At 34.5% G+C, this 14353-nt stretch overlaps 1 protein-coding gene across 2 annotated transcripts in view; it reads right to left on the bottom strand.

Annotated features, from left to right (window-relative positions):
• LOC145277237 (cytospin-A-like) overlaps positions 1-1160 on the bottom strand; it is a 307717-nt gene extending 306557 nt beyond the window's left edge. For both annotated transcript variants that reach the window (XM_080128780.1, XM_080128783.1), the window contains exon 1: positions 997-1160. The gene's annotated coding sequence lies outside the window, so the exon portion shown is untranslated. The remainder of the gene's footprint in view (positions 1-996) is intronic.
• Between the last annotated feature and the right edge of the window lie 13193 nt (positions 1161-14353).

The following is a 14353-nucleotide window of genomic DNA, read 5'->3' as shown; positions in this document are numbered from 1 at the left end:
GGAATTTTTGGTACATTTTTATGATGTGCCCCAGCGTATTATAAACACCCCAATCTCCCCATGTTAAGAATGGCTTTCGGAATAAACACCAACATCGAAAGCCGTTCTTAACAGGGAAGGGGGTTATACTACGCTGGGTTAGGTCATGAAAAAAGTAAATAAATAATAAAAAAATAAAATATAGAAAAAATTACTAGATCGTTGTGAATTTTTGAATGACACCTTCAGAGATTTTTTTTTAAAGTGTAATTCTAAAAAAAACCCTAGATTTTAAAATAGAAGTGTCACTTTACTACCAGAAATCGTTATTGATCAGGCTGATCACCTAGTTTTTTACCACATAGCCCAGAACAGAACGAGTAACTATTTTGGGAGATATTTCCAAGAAAGCATTTTTTTGGGGGGGGGGGGGTTATGCATCTATGTTACCGTGCTTTTTTTTAAGTTTAATCCATTTTTTACGATGTTTCTGTTTACTGTTAGGTGAAAGTACAGAATAGTTACAGAATATCCCTCATTTTAAGAATGGCTTTCTAAATAATGTTATTACAGAGCGGTAATAACAGATGCATAAGTAACCATTTTTTTTTAAAGTATTTTTTTGCTTTATCATCGGAGATAACCATAAATATTTTTATCCTTTAATTTAAACATAAACATGGTTATGCAAGGTGGGAGGGGATGCAAAACATGTTAGTTCCTATATTTCTATTAAAACAAATATATATGAATATATAAACTGAATCGAATATCTAATGAGTGGAATATATGTCAAAAAGGTGAAGATGTCCTGCTAATGTCGTTATTTATATCGGCAGTTGCAGGTAGCGCCATAGCAGGGTTTGAATATTGGATCATCCTTCCTCCACTACAACACATGGCCGCGCGCTGTTATCGAGGTTTTTAACATTCGATTTCCAAGTAAATAAATAAAAGAAAAAAAAATGCTTCCGTGCAGTATTTTATCGAGTGAAGATTTAGACACTTAATACTTACCATGTTAGATATGTTTTCTGCATAAAAAAATAGTAATAATTGATAGTAATCCAAAAAAGAAAACTGGTGGAGACGCAAATAAAAACTTAAACTGCACTACTGCTGCATTTAAAAACGTGTTTGCTTGGGCGACCCCGTCTGCGCATGACGCACTTAACAACGGAAGGGAGGGGGGGAATACCTAACGTACGAACAGAGAGGGGGGTAGGATGAAACAAAAAAGAGAGATGGGAGGGGGGCACAAAGAAAGTAGAAGAGAAGAAAGAAAATATAGAAGGAAGAAAAAAAAGAAAGAAAAATTGGAAAAGAAAATAGAAAGGAAAAAAGAAGAAAAATAAGAAGTGGAGAAAAAATACGAGGTAAAAAGAAAAAAAGGAAGCGAAAGAAAAAAGAAATAAAATATAGGAAAAGAAGAAGAAAGAAAAGATGGAAAAGAAAGAAAGTAGAAGAGAAAGAAAAGATAGGAAGTAAAGAAAAAAAGGAAAGAAAAGCTAGGAAGCGAAGAAGAGAGAAACTAGAGAAGAAGGAAAGCGAGCATAGGAAAAAGCAATGATCCGTTTGAAGGAATTTATTTAAAACTATACACCCGCGTTGCCTGGGAAGCTTTTCACTTTCATTTTTGTTTAGCTTTTTTTCTTTCTTTTTTCTTTCTTTCTTTTTTTTATAATTGTGAGTTTTCTCTTTTTTTTTTTTTTTTTTTGAGGGGCGGATCTTATTTAGAATTCAACCTAATTAAAAAATAAAACTGGTGAAAATTTTTATTCACGGAATGGAACCATAATATTCTTTAATTGACGTAAAATGCTCAAATAGTTTTATTTTAATAAACAAGCATAATAAACTAGTCGAACGAGCGTGGCCTACCTAAATAGAAAGCCGTTCCACTAAAGTAACGTAACTTGCTGACGTCGCAGAATAAAGTACAATGGTCATAGTTAGGGGCTAAACGACTATTAAAACGATTATTTTAAAACGAGTGAGTTTCTTTTTTTTTTTTTTTTAGTATATTTAATTATTAATTTTAAATTAATAATTAAATATACTAAAAAAAAAAAAAAAAAAGAAAGAAAGACACCTTCATTACAGTATTTTCCCAACAAAAAACTCCGCATATTCTTTATCTTTCGGAAAAGAAAATACAGTCATTTTTAAACCAGTTTTAAATCCCTCAGCAATTTATTTAAGAATTGAAACAAAAAGTAATTTTTCATAATAGTCGTATCGCCTAACCGTGACCATTTGCAGTGCAATAATGGTCACGGTTAGGCGATACGACTTTGTTTTGCGACGTCAGTGGGTCACGCGACTTTAGTGGAACGATCTTCTATTTACGTAGGCCACGCTCGAGTCGCTCGACTAGGTTAATATGGGTGTTTACTGTTTATCTAAAAAGAAAATCCCTTTTAAAAGATTCAAAGCGATTAATGTGAAATCGGTAGCATTGCAAGACTGATCTCGGTAGTTTGAAGTATTGCTGACTTATGTGCCCTTGTTTTTCTTTCAAGATGGCAATGCGAGACAGTCCCTCCTTTCTGCGTACTCATAAAATTTGATTTTCTTAATTAAAAATAAAACTACTTGATCAATTTATGTGATTTTTTGGAATCTGACATTTTCGTCCTGTGACGGGTACGTACATACATCGTAAAGATTTTCCTGTATTCTCTGTATTTTTGTTTTATTAATTAGGTTGACCGGCGCTGTCTGGGAATTTTATTTCCATTTTTGTTTCGCTTTTTTTTTTTTTCATTTTTTTTTTAACTATATCGATTTATTTTTTTACTAAATTACTTTCTTTTTAATAGTGTTATGAAAAGTTAAATTAGTATTATTGGAACTCCAGCAGTCCACTCCAGCACCAGCACCCTATGCTAATTCAGTTCAAAAGAAAAATGGGCGCTTCTTCTACACTATTAGGACGAAATTTTGTAGTCGATAAATGGAGTTTTCAGATTAAAAAACAATGATTTCTGTTTATTTATTTATTTATTTATTTATTTATTGTCAATACTAATAAATTACAATGGTGGCTTCCAAATTATGCAATCGGAATTACATGAATATTACTGAATTATTAAACACACACACACACACACACACACACACACACACACACACACACAACTTTAATCGTGTTAGCGTGTGAAAAATTGCGGCCATCTTATTAAAATCGAAACGGAAAATTACCTCCCCTTTGAGCTCTCCTGTGTCTTAGGATCGTTTTCATCAAATTCTATTTTTTATTTTCTTTAATAAATAATTCTCTACCTTATCGATTTTCGTAATTTTTGTATATATTTTAATCATCTTCAAAATACGGGGAATACGTAAATGCAAATGTTTTCATGTGAAATTCAGTATTACGATTTTCAAAATTTCGTCCAAATAGTGTAGAAGTGCCGGAAAATGAGATTCTAGTGCGGTGGGAGAGGGGCAATTACATGAAAACAGCCTGAAAAAAGTTGGCAGTAAAATAAATTACACAAAAAGCGTTAAATGTGTAAAACATATTCTGCTGAATTATCCCTCCAACACACACGCAGACACATATCGATCATACCAGTTATCATAGGTGCCACAGGACTTATGAAGAAGAACCTGAAGTCCTACGTAACTAATATTCCTGGTGAACCAAGTGCAAAAGAGATTCAGACAATTGCACTTAAGGGAACAGCGAGGATATTAAAAAGAGCTCTCGGTTGGTTTCAATAAAAAAGCGGGGCAATGTTGGCAGCTGGTTTGGCTGCCCCATACCCGGCATTTCAATCTTCAAAGGAAGAAAAATAAAAAAATAAAAAATAAAAAAAAAAACGAAAAAGAAAATGAAATTATTTGTTTTAGATGATTACGCGTGAACATTAAAAAACTTAGCGGAAAGAAAGAAAAGAAAAATTAACAATTAGTTTAGAATTTAAAGTGGGGGATAAGTTTTGCATATAAATTTAACGTGATTCACCATTTCTAGCCAATTACAAATGATTACAACACTATTATCCCAATGACTACAGTGGACACATTAACCCTTATCCTCGAGTGGCCTCCAGGTCTTGATATGTGGTAAAAAAAAAAGTCCCTCCCTCCCAATTTTTTTTTTTTTTTTTTTTTTTTGAATGGAAGAAATTTTGTACATGTTAAAGGAGGGACAGCAGAGAGGGGATTATACTGAAAAGTTAGTAAAAATGTAAATTACTTGTGATCACATGCACACACACACACACACACACACACACACACACACACACACACACACACACACATATATATTGTCTTCGCGTGAAAGCACTAGGGCACAAAATGTTTTCTACTACTTTGAAAATTTTCTTGGCCTTTTGATCAAAATCAAAGTGTAGTATCTGTTCTTCAGATGCTGCGCTTCCATTTCTTGTTCTCTTTCGGTGGAGGAGAAATCCTTCACGACTGAGACAATTTTTATTTTTGTACCTTTTCTCCACGTTAAAAAACGACCTTGGTGTATAACTCTGTCCCGTGGGGAGGCATAGTAAATAGGTACTACTTTGATTTTATCTAATAGGCGCTTTCGCTTTGTTAGGACATAATTGGTTGTCTATTTGATTTCTCTTGCTTTTTGATGTTTTAAATTTTTATCTCCCTTTTTCTCGTTATGTACTGAATATTTGTTCATGAAACCTGCATAAAATCTGTTCCTTATTTAATTCTAAACACTTTTGATTTTTAGAGGATTTAAAAATTTTGCCCCTAAAAAAAGTTATTTAAAAGTTTCTGTTTTGAAATTTTAATTTTTTATTTTTTTAATTTTAAGAAATTACATACAATGAGATGGTTGCCTTTTGGAAGTAGAAGGGAAAAATACAGATGAAGAGAGAGAGAGAGAGAGGAACGGAAGGAAAGAGATATAGTAAGAGATGCGTATATACCAATAGAGAATGAAAAAACTATTTATACTACTAATACTAAAGCACTATTACTGCTTGTCACGATGCTGGTTTGTTTGTCACGTTATTTGAAGACATATGCAATGGTGTTAAGAATGATACTGGTGTCATTACATTCCAAAAATTATGAAAAATGATCCAGTAGCAAGTGTGCTAAATATATTTTTACCAAAAAATCAGCCACAATTACATTCCGTTTAAAAATGGTAGACCCTGAATTAAGTCTGTTTGTCATACTGAATTGATCGTACAGCTCTCCCACATTAAAACACTTGATAAAACTTGATTCTTTGACAAATTCTATTTTATTTGCAATTATTTTCTGCTGAATCATTCTTCATAATTTTTGGCATTTGTACTAATTTTGCCATGACATGTAAGCATGTAATGTTTTCACCTGAAATACATTTGTTTAAAGACCACCAATGTAAACAAACGGCTAAATACGCAACAAATTAATGTTACCAAATTCACCTCCCCCTCCCCCCCTAGTTCTTGGGACTCATTGGAGAACTGTTTTCTCTTCTTTGCACAGACTGACTCACATTAGAATTTCTGCCAACCTTATTTCTTTTTTTATTTATTTCAGTTCCTGTCTACTTTACCAGAAATCTAAGGTACACAGACATGTGCAAACCCAACTTGGAATTTTCATATTTAATGTCGAATCCAAAAATTTGGGGAAAAGTTTGTATGCTTCAAGTACTTTATATTTTCAAATATATGGTGATTAGCTTGTCTGAAGATACTGACTTCTTGAGCTAAAATGCACCAAACATTGATATTATTTTTTCTTCCCTTTCGCTTTGCAAAACTCAATGAAGTTCTGCTAAGTCAAAAACAAAAAAAAAAAAAAAAAATAACAATTTTCGTTTACAAAACGACCAAACCAACCACCAATAACAAATATTTAAAAATATAAAGAATCTCTAGTAGCAGAAGCAGCAACACGTCATGGTTTGAGATTTTGTTTATAAGCGTAAGATATATGGCATAATCACGTTGACACACCGGTTCTCAATAGATCACTACAGTTAGTCAACATTGATCCTGGTCTTTACTAAAATGGGTGATCATTTAATAATTTCAGGCACTGTATGTGCTCTCCATTCATTTTGTTTCCAGTTGTCTAGCACTTCTCCTTGCCACTGGAGCCAAACAGTGCCGATTCAGGAGAGGTGTGGTTGGATATTACACAACCCTTGTCTCACGAATACTCTTGCAGCTACCCTTACAGAGGGGTAGCCATTGTCTCTTGAGACTGAACGGAGACTTTGATCGAGTTTATAAGCTCACTGCTGACTGATGCTAGCAGTTAAGCTGAGCATGTGACAGTATATATAAAAAGGTTAAATGCATAGCAACTCTCTCTCTTTTTCTTTCCAGCTCTCGGTACTAATAATACACATCATAGAACTCTGACCAATCCTCAAACTTCTCTCTTAGGGTGCAATAGAACCCACCCGGACCTTTGGCCCTGGTTCGATTTCATAAAAGAGAATGCATCATGACTACCGCTGAACCTTAACTTCAACATACATGAACTGTTTTCCCTTCCAACAAGACTGCCTAACTTTTCATCTCCATCCATATACATGGACTCCTTCTATGGCTAACCCTTTTCTCCACTCTTATTGATGAAGATAATCAATAAAGTTGTTCTTTAAATATTAGAATGAGACTACCTTTCTATTCTACAAATCTGAAGCTTGGCTTTCGGTCCAAGATCACAGTGTAGAAACTGTTCTAATGCTACACTTCACCTTTTCTGTCCTCAGTAAGTGGAGGAGAAATCCTTCATGACTGAGACGATTTTAATTTTTGATCCTACCAAGAGTGTCCCTTTTTAGAGAGCTGGATTTTTCCCACATTAAAATCCGACCCTGTGTCTAACTCTGCCCTCGTGGGAAGGCAAGCAAATGGGAACATTAAATAACCTATAAAGGGTTGACGTGCCGTAAAACAAAACAACTAAACCAAAAACTTCATGAATAAATATTTGATAATATAAAGAACTTAAAGCATAAAATTTTTTTCCAAAATTACTGGATTCTACATTAAATAACCCGAGAAGGGTTGATATGCAGTAAAACAAAACAACCAAACCAAACTCCATGAATAAATATTTGAAGATATAAAGAACTTGAAGCATAAAACTTTTTTTTTTTGTAAATTTCTGGATTCAGCATTAAATAACTTAAAAAGGGTTGATATGCCGTAAAACAAAACAACTAAACTAAATGAAGAAACAAAGAACTTGAAGTATAAAAAACATTTACAAAAAATTACTGAATTCAGCATTAAATGACCTGAAAGATGTTGATTTACATTACATTTAAACTTCTGCATATCAGTACAGTCAGGGAAGCAGATAAACAGGAAGGGTATTTTTCAAAGTCTAGCTGTTCGAGAGAAGAAACTACTAGAGTAGAAAGTTTTCTAGCATTTAGGGAATTCAACTGTGAAGGGGTGTGATTTTGTTGCTAAGCGGGTTTGTTGGGGATATGTGGGCACAAGTGAGGAGATTGATCGATCGATGCCTCTGTTCAGTCTCGAAAGACAAAGGACACCCCTGTAGGGGCAGTTGCGCGTGTAATTGTGAGGCAAGGGTCACGCAATTCCTAACCACACCTCTCCTGAATCGACACTGTTTGGGTCCAGTGGCAAAGAGAAAACTAGGATGACTGGAAACAATGTCGAGATAAGCGGAGAGCACATACAGTACCTGGAAGTCCCAAATGGTCACCCATTTAGTACTGACCAGGCTCAACGTTGCTTAACTTTGGTAATCCAGCGGGAACTGGTGTGTCAACGTGATTATGCCATATATACAAGTGAGGAGGTAGCTTGTTCTCATTCTGTCAGCCATGATCGGATAAAGGTTGTAAGTAATTCACTATTGTAAATTTTGATCACCCACACTAAGGAATGACCTTTCAACCTTCAGGAGAATATCACTTTACAATTGAATTTTTCCAAGTTCTTTAACCAGACCTCTATCCAGTCATGGCTGATGGAACAAGAGCATGCTACCCCCGTGAAATAAATGAAGGGTTCTGTTTGAAATTCCGTGCAGATTCCCGAGTTCAACATTCTGCACGATACATCTGAAGAAGATCAAAGGTTACATCGACCGAAACGTTGTGGAAATGACATTCAAAATGGAACAGTAGTCCAAAGAATCCAAATAATACAAAACAACAATCCCAATCTCAATAATTCAGAAACACAACTGAAAATATTTTTCCCCTCTCTGTGTGCCTAGCGTTAGGTCGAATTTCCATGAACAAAGTTTCTTTTCAAGAATTTCACATCTGTGGAACACATTAGCATGAGACTGCTTCCTTGCAGACTGCAACATGGCCATATTCAATCCTTGTCACAAAACGGATTTTTTTCATGCTATTAATCATTTTCAATCCTCTCATAATATGCTTCATCATTAAACTGACAATCTATCAATCTGATTAACCCTTACCTTTGAGCGGCTTTTGGCTTTGATGTGGTGAGTCATAAGTAAAAAAATAAATAAATAAAAGTTTTGTTTTGATGAATATATATTGTAAGAGACAGAAAAAAATATCTATCGTGAAATGTTATCCTGTGAAAAAAATGCGCTTTAGTCTCGCCCTATTTTGTGAAGCAAAACCTAGGGACTAAATTTTCTTATTGAATGAGAATTCTGGTTATTGTTAAGTAACTGTTCACATTTCCTGTTGAAAGAAAGAAACATTGCTTATCCGGAGAAATGAGGAAATATTATTTGAGATATTTGCAAAGTGTGTGGGAAACCCGTCACTCGTGTTAGAAATGGACATTGCCAGTGTACAAAGAAGGATCCCAAATTTCTGGTCTCGGAGGAAAATTTAGGTCATGTAGTATTAGCTGACCGGTGCCACATCAAATAACATTGAATTAACATGGATATAACCAACATGAGCCAGATTTGGGGATCGTGTAATAATGTAAAAGCCTTTTCAATGGAAAATAATATTCACTTAGTAGCAAGCAAAACGTCCAAAAATTCTTAAAATTATTTATTTATTTATGTTTTTTTACTTTTTAAAATTGATTTCTGTTGGACATTTAAGATCAATAAAATCAAAAAATTACAAAAGATAAAAGTAACAAATTAAAAAACAGGGAAAGAAATATTACTTTGTTTCTAAAATGAAAAAAAAAGTCAGATCTTTTGGTAAGGGAGGGGGTGATCGAAAGCCCACACAGATCAAAAAGAGGAGGCTAGGTTATTTGATGTGACCTCAGTGAACTAATACCATGTGACTTAAATTTTCCGAGGCTAAAAATAGGATAGAAATTTAGCATAAGAGTAGTGGTTGATGGGCAGAAACTAGAAGCTCACAGTATTAATGCTGCGGTCCCTCAGAACTCCAACTTAGGCCCTACTCTCTTCCTGATCTACATAAATGATCTCTCAAATCACATCCTAAGATCATTCATAAACATTTATGCTGATAATGCTACCATCTTTGGAAACACTTCAAAGGCTATAAATGACTAAGTTCTCTCTGATTCTCTCTCCTCTGATCTTGATCATGTGGTGCAATGGGGAAAGAGGTGGCTGGTTAATTTTAATGCATCTAAAACCAAGCTTCTATACGTACATCATCAACGCTCTGATTCCTGGCGGGCATCAATCAATCAAAATGAATGGCTCTCATCTTGGGGAGGCTCCATGTTTTGACAAGCTTCTAGGTTTGACCTTTACTCCAAATCTGGGATGGAATGCGTACATCAAATCCATTGCCAAGGCTGCTGAAAAAATGGTGGGCTCGTTCTACCACTCTCAGTGGATATCTCGCTGCTGATGCAATTCTCTACTTGTATAAGAGTCAAGTACATCCAAAGATGGAGTCCTGTTGTCACATCTGTGCAGGAGCTGCTAGAAGCACTTATCCTGCCTTGACAAAGTTCAAAATAGACTTTGTAGCCCAGTGGGGGATGCCCTTTTCTCTTCCTTTCAATCTCTTTCGCACAGAAGAGATGTTGCGAGTCTGTCTCTGCTTGATCATTATTTTCATGGCAAGTGCTCATCTGAGCTCCAATCCATGGTCCCCCCCTGTCCTGACTTTCATGAAAAATACTCATCTAGCTAAAACCACTATCAATAATTTCCCCCACTCTTTATCTGTGCCTAAACCTAAACGTAAATTTCATGAACAAAGCTTCTTTCTTAGAACTGCACACCTGTGGAACTTTGTTCCGTTTTCCTGCTTTCCAGCTGACTACAATATTGCCATCTTCAAGTCCAACATGAACAAATTCTTGATGAGCCGGTCCCTTAAGTAATCCAATTTACCAAATTTCCACTACTAACGATTACTGCGACATGTTCCCTTTGATCACTGTACAATCATTAACCCTTATCCTTGAGTGGCCTTCGGGCCTTGATACGTGGTGACTCCTTTGTAAAAGAAAAAAATTTAGTATCCCTTAAATATAATTTATAAATATAATTTATAAATGATGGCTCCTGAAAAATGAAAAATGAAGCTTAGTGTATGAAAAGCAGAAAATTAAAAAAAAGATTAACGAAACAGCATATTTATATATTTACGAAATATGAACATGTACGGTGAAAAAGCATTGTGAATTGTATGGCTAAAGAGATGTTGCATCGATATCCATGTTCTGTGCCTTTTCGGGGGTTGAAAGAAAAACTGGGTTACCATAGTTTGGTTAAAAGGATAAACATCTTCATTATAATTTAAATCAAGCTAATCATACAAATTTCATACTTTTTTTTTTTTTTTTTTAAGATATTTGTTAACTACGTGGGAATCGCATCACTCGTGTTTGAAATGGACCAACACAATGATGGGCTCCCGACGGATTCCCCATGGGCTCTCATACATTTGAAGTGAATGACGAAGTGAAAATGAAGCTTAGGAGAACAATAGGAATGGGAAATGAAGTCGCAAACCTATATATTGGTGGATATACATTGGTTCATTTATTCAATAAGGGAATACAAACAATTAGTTGGGAGATAGAAGGAACTCTTTATAAAAAGGCATTTCGAAGCCTAATGCTTCTCATCAGAAGAGTAGAGAAGACGCTAGGTAACATAGTGGGGATGCAAAACAAACACTTAGTTGGGGGATAGAAGGGACTCTTTATGCAAAGGCATTTCGAAGCCTAATGCTTTTCATCAGAAGAATAGAGAAGATGCTAGGTAACATAGTGGGCATGCAAAACAAACAATTAGTTGGGTGATAGAAGGGACTCTTTATGCCAAAGCATTTCGAAGCCTAATGCTTTTCATCAGAAGAATAGAGAAGATGCTAGGTAACATAGTGGGCATGCAAAACAAACAATTAGTTGAGGGATAGAAGGGACTCTTTATGCCAAGGCATTTCGAAGCCTAATGCTTTTCATCAGAAGAGTATAGAAGATGCTAGGTAACATAGTAGAGATGCGGCATCTAGTGTGGGATTCATTAGGAACGAAATAGATCAAATAAAATTATAGATGATGTTGGGGGGAGTTTTATCGAAAATTCCCCAACATCTTTGGGAAAACTGGCTTGCAGCCAAAGTTAAGTCGCATGATGTTTGACCTCATTAAATTCACGCACCTGTCACTTAACTTTGTAATCGTTAATAACGCTTTCCAGTTCCTCCCCCATCGTGGCTGAATGGTAAGATGTCAGGATTTTTCACACTTTCTTTTTCATCTTCGTCTCCAAACTCCGGGTTCGAACCTACCTCCTTACCAAAACTTATAGAATTGAGCTCACTCTTTTCCTCTAACGCACTAAGCTATATATATATATATATATATATATATATATATATATAGTTATGTCTTAGAAGTAGAGTGAAAAGCACATCTTATTTTTCTTTTATTAATATTATTTTTTTCCTTGTACACATTTTTGTGAATTATTCCATGGATTTCTGCCTTTGGATTATTATGGACCATCTTCTTCCAATTACGGGATTTCCTTGGATTTTACTTATACAAATGGAAATTCTTTTAACTTTCTTGAAGTTTTACATTTAGATTTTACCGTCACTGGATTTTTTTTATCTTCCATCAGACTATCCATTCATGTGTAATCACCTTTTTCTTTACCATATTCCCTCTGCTTAACTTATTTTGTTTTCAAGTAAGATCTTTGACTTACTTGTTGTTTCATCAAATACTTCTGCATGCAAAATCCGATCCTGCATTTTGCTAATTCCTACCCTCTGATGAGAAGGAGAGTATTTCTTCGAAACTCCACGGATTAAGGACTATCCATTTATCTAGTGTTTCCTTTTCAGATTAAATATGTTTTTAACTCATTTCAAAGTGTTTTTTAACATACTTTATTAACTGTTTGCTCATATATATATATAAAGAGCAAATAGTTAATAAAACATGTTAAAAACACTTTGAAATGAGTTAAAAACATATTTAATTTGAAAAGGAAACACTAAATAAGTGGATAGTCCTTAATCCACAGAGTTTCAAAGAAATATTTTCTTTTTCATCAGAGGGTAGGATTTAGCAAAATGCGGGATCGGATTTTGCTTATAAAAGTATTTGATGAAACTACAAGTAAGTCATAGATCTTACTTGATAACAAAAAATGAAGCAGAGGGAATAGGGTGAATAAAAAAATGATTTCACGTGAATGGATAGTCTGGTGAAGGGTAAAATATCCAATAACGGTAAAATTCCAAAAATCCAGAATGAAAAAAGTTAGTTAAATTTCCATTTTCACGAGTAAAATCCAAGTTAATCGCATAATTGGAAGATGGTCCAAAGTAATCCAAAAGGCAGACATCCTTGGAATAATTAACAAATGGGTACAAGGAAAAGGGAATGAGTTCAAATAATATTATTAAAAGAAAGATAAGATATATATATATATATATAACTACTTCATTTATTCACATAAATTAATATACAAAAGTATAAATTTATGCGTAAATTTTAAGTATTTACTTCAAAAGTGCTCAATACGTAGGTAGAGCTAGTTAGTAAGTTATAAAATATATATGGCGATTAAGCTACACTGAATATTCTGCATTTCATCCACTCTAGGATTCTTAGAGTGGATGAAACGCAGAATATTCAGTGTAGCTTAATCCCCATATATATTTTATAACTTACTATATATATATACTAGCAGACCGTCCGGCATTGCCCAATCATAAAATATGCTGAAATATGATATTTTAATTTATGAATAATTATATTATTATATTACAAAATTGCAAAGTATGAATATGTTGGATGAAGAATAATCCTGAATTGCATGAAGAAAGGACATGACTATCCTGTAGACATTTCTGGGCAGAAAGAAAACCGGCGTTACCATAGTTTGGTTAAAAAGACAAACTTACTTCATTATAATTTAAATCAAGTTTATCATACAGCTTCTTTTTTTTTTTCTTCTTTTTTTTTCCATAGTCATCATCACTTATCAAGGTCCAAAGACCACTCGACGATAAGGGTTAAGAGTGTACAGTAATCAATTAAACAATATAGTAATTGTTAGTAATGGAAATTAAGTAAATTTGTTAACTTAAGTGGAACGGCTCATCAAGAACTTGTTTACATTGAACTTGAAGGCAATCAGATTGTAGTCAGCTGGAAAGCAGGAAAACGGAAAACAATTCCACAGGGGTACAGTTTTAAGAAAGAAGCTTTCTTTATGGAATCTACGTTTAGGTTTAGATTCATAAATATAATATCATTACTTGGACAAGAATACAAAAATATGTCAGTCAGTATATGGACAGGTTAGGGTTAGGGTTATGCTAGGAACATGGATAGATATGAGTCATTCATCTCGTCAGGTGGAAGGTGACGGTGGTCAAGTGGTTAACGATACGGACTGATGACATGGATGTTCCAAGTTTGAATCCAGTTCGTTCCACAAAAGCATTTTCACTTAGGATGTTGGCAACCTTCATGTGGTCCCTTCTCAAAAGTACCCAATATCTTTCTAGAAAGAATTCTGACTAGAAAGATATCGGGGAAACCACTGCTAACAATGAAATCTTCAGATTCATATATGTGATTATGATCTCCTCAGTTAAGGCTTGTTGCCTTGACGCTTGAACACTGACTGTGTAAAAAAAACAACACATTCTTAAGTGTGATGACTAGACAACTCATTCTTAAGGTGTATGTTTGGTCTGTCTTGTTGTATGGTTGTGAAAGCTGGACTATCTGTCTCAAAATGCAGAAACGCATTAATAGTGCATAAATTTGGTTTGTGAGACAAATGTTGGGGGTTGTTTGGAAAGATCACATTTCTAGCGAGGAAATCTGGACTAATGAATGCTGATGGAAACTATCATGAAAAGAAAAATGATTTTCTTAGGACATATTTATCATCAAAGAGGCATAGAACATCTGATATTGACTGGTAGAATGTCAGGATTGAAAAAGCAAGGTCAACCAAGATGCACTTTAATGGACAA

The sequence above is a fragment of the Euprymna scolopes genome, chromosome 1 (assembly GCF_053919585.1).
Source record: "Euprymna scolopes isolate OS-2025 chromosome 1, ASM5391958v1, whole genome shotgun sequence".
NCBI lineage: Eukaryota > Metazoa > Mollusca > Cephalopoda > Sepiida > Sepiolidae > Euprymna > Euprymna scolopes.
Note: the sequence above shows the minus strand (reverse complement) of the source record. Positions and strands in the feature narration are given on the sequence as shown.